This window comes from Cyprinodon variegatus, unplaced genomic scaffold (genome assembly GCF_000732505.1).
Source record: "Cyprinodon variegatus isolate N-32 unplaced genomic scaffold, C_variegatus-1.0 Scaffold898, whole genome shotgun sequence".
Classification (NCBI taxonomy): domain Eukaryota; kingdom Metazoa; phylum Chordata; class Actinopteri; order Cyprinodontiformes; family Cyprinodontidae; genus Cyprinodon; species Cyprinodon variegatus.
The window spans coordinates 163,185-166,356 of NW_015151351.1; the positions used below are offsets into that span (position 1 = coordinate 163,185).

General features: G+C 32.4%; 1 protein-coding gene across 1 annotated transcript in view; it reads left to right on the forward strand.

Moving 5' to 3' along the window:
• Positions 1 to 2,557: 2,557 nt before the first annotated feature.
• Positions 2,558 to 3,172, forward strand: part of LOC107099702 (carbohydrate sulfotransferase 6-like) — an 8,242-nt gene continuing 7,627 nt past the window's right edge. The window contains exon 1 of the mRNA XM_015397934.1: positions 2,558 to 2,632. The gene's annotated coding sequence lies outside the window, so the exon portion shown is untranslated. The remainder of the gene's footprint in view (positions 2,633 to 3,172) is intronic.

Here is a 3,172-nt window from a genome sequence, read left to right on the forward strand (position 1 = left end):
TTTATACTGATGGTTTCCATAAACTTTTCTGGATAAAACACGGTTAAACAGCTGATATGCGTGAGAATAGAATAATTAAAAAACAAAATCAGTTTAATGTTTTCTATTATGGCACATATAAAAACTGTAAGAAGAAAGAAAGGAGTAATTTGTGCCACACCTTGTGGCAGCAGCAGTTACAGTGTGCATTTTTCCTGTGACTATTCCTGAATAAATCAATAAAGCAGGTTTCATCTGTGGTGTCTCCCACACTGCAGCTTTAAATCTTTTTTATTGGTATAAAATGTTGGCACTTTGATAAGTAACAATATTTCATTGTCCTGGAACTTAGGTGAGGCTTTCAGGAACTTAGCCATCTGTTCGTGTCCAAGGTTTGACAATCTTTGTCAGTAAACCGGAACTAAGTACTATAAAACCTATAGCTTTAGGGACTGGATAAAAGGCAATTTTGTCAATTTTTTTTTTGTCTTTGAAACCTTTTATGACACTTATCTCCTTTATAAGAACTGTAAAAACAGCAATTTTAAAAACATGAACAGCAGCACTCTATTCATTTTTTGTTATTTAACTAAATATAAAAATCAAGCTGAAGAACAATAATGTCATTGCCTTTTTGGTTAGTCTGTAATTGATTTTCACTGTTTATCTACACCCAAATGTCAAAATTTGCTATTTCATTTTTTGAAATGTAAGCATTAGGATCATTAAAAAAGGGTCTTGAAATTACAAATTTAAAATGTTCTTCCTTAAATCCAATCTGGCTTCCCCACCTTTAAAATAATGTGAAAACTCTTCTCACTAGTGTTGTGCAATTTCACCACTTGATAATGAATACATTAAATAACTAGAACTGGAAGTTATATTTAATTAATAGGCCATTAAAATCAAGGATAAAACCAAATAAGAAATATTGGTAACTTTGTATATATATATATATATATATATATATATATATATATACAGTAAATCACACACACACACATATATATACGTGTGATATCTATACACATATATATATGTGTGATACACATTCAGATAGAAATCATGCAAAACACCATGTGAATGCTATTGTTTATTTACATGGATCAGTGGATAATTGTTGTTTCATGGTAACAAATGGAAACCGCAGGAAAACTACAAAGAAAATAGTGCTGTTTAAAAGATGCAGATATGTTGGTGAGTTAGGTGGAAAGGTGGATAAATGTGTTTAGTAGCCACAATAGTGGCGTGAAAAATCAACAGTTATATCTGCCAGCACAGGATACGCTTTGTTATCAGCCGGTTAATACAAAGCCTGGGCTTTAAATTTCCTTGTATCTAAACGGGCTTAATGATCCCTCAGAGGAACAATGTGCTCTGAGTAACTCTTTACCCTCCAGTTTAGCCTCCATAACTGAACTCATTTATTCATTTTTCTTTTTCTTTTCATTCATATTTTCCACAATATATCAATTGCTAACCATATATTTAATTTAAAGTCAGAACTATGATTTTCATTTATAATTGCTTGCTCTTCTTCATACTTTGAAAGTCATATTTTGGAGTATTGAATTTACTGTTTTTAATTTCAATATATTCATAGACTTATTCCAAATTTAAAGATCAAAATTTAGATTCAAATTAAAAACTATGAGATTGTGTTGGGAGATGTATAATTGCTAAATTGTGGCATCTAGATCATCAAAGTGGTGCACAAATACACATATAACCTTAGATCTGTTAAAACCGTTTTTTTTTTCTTTTGTTCATATAAGACCACAGCTGTGTGGGTAAGGTAGACAGATAAGCCCACAGAAGTGGTGGAAAGCTGTGGACCATAAATACAGCTCAGCTCAAAAACAGGCTCAAAAGCATCGAATGGATTCAGTTGATGGGGGAGTGGGGACAGTTGCAACAGTGTTAATTTAACCAACGCAAATGTATCTAGACTGATAAGAGTCATACACCTACACTCATTTACCTCTTCCTTGTTCCAACAAGACAGCAGACACAATGATGCCTTCATGGAGTAATGAAAACATAGGAAAAAAGTAATATTTTTGATGATTGCTTTTTTTTTTTTTTTTTTGTAGAGATTTTTTTTTCATAAAAAATATATATGAATATAGTAAAGTTTAAAACTAATTTTACCGTAACAATAGCATTGAATAAGTAAATGTATTCTTCTTAAATAGATTTTCTATTAAACTTAATAGTTTGAGTTAATAAATTCAAATGATTTAAGGCAACGGGTTTCTTGAAATCATTTCAGATCAAGTAATTTATCAGGTTTCACATGACAGCGAGGGAAGGGGATCCTTCCGCTGACCGCAGGTAACCTCCCTGAAGGAATTGCTGAGGGTCAATTCCCACGAAACATACTTACGGGTTTCTAAACGAATTAAACATTACATAAACAATTTAAACTAATTTATAATTTAAACTTAATACAAACACTAGTTCAGGATAAAATCAGACCATTTGAATTACCTCACGATGTCCTCCTGTTTGTAGATGTAAAGTAGGCCCCTCCTGCTGATCAGCGCGCGCGGCTCATCCTGGTCCCGCTGCTGTCGCAGTTCATGTCCAGGGAACAGGAGGAGAGCTGTGCGCATCCTGGGAGCCATTATCACCGGTTAATAAACACACTAAGGTAGGAGTTCACAATTGTTACAATATATGGATATAAACCGAATAAACTTCTCTTTATTTCATTAAAGATACATTTATGTATTGTTCTTATTAAATCAGGCGCATTAGATGACAGGTCAAAGTCTGAGCTTCAGTCGCTTTATATGCTTTAGATCGACTGAGATATATTTTTATGTTGGATATTTGGCTAAAACAAATAAAGATGGACAAATTAAATACATATAGAAAAATTAACCTGCAAAGGCTATAGGTGGCCTATAATGATGTACAACCTGTTTTACGAAAGTTAATGTGTAAGTTTATATATAGGTTAAATGCATCTGGAAAGGATATTATCTTGTCAATTATTGACACCAAATTTAGTGCAATCCTATATCAGTCTAAGCTGTGGTGACACTGGTATTACTGTCTTCTTAAAGTTCCTGTTTAGTCGATAATGGTACTTTTATTGTGTTTTTTTTATTATTAACTATTTTTATTTTATGTATGTATTTATTGGACCATGAGTCCGGAATAAAGTTCTCTTTCTTTCTTTCTTTCT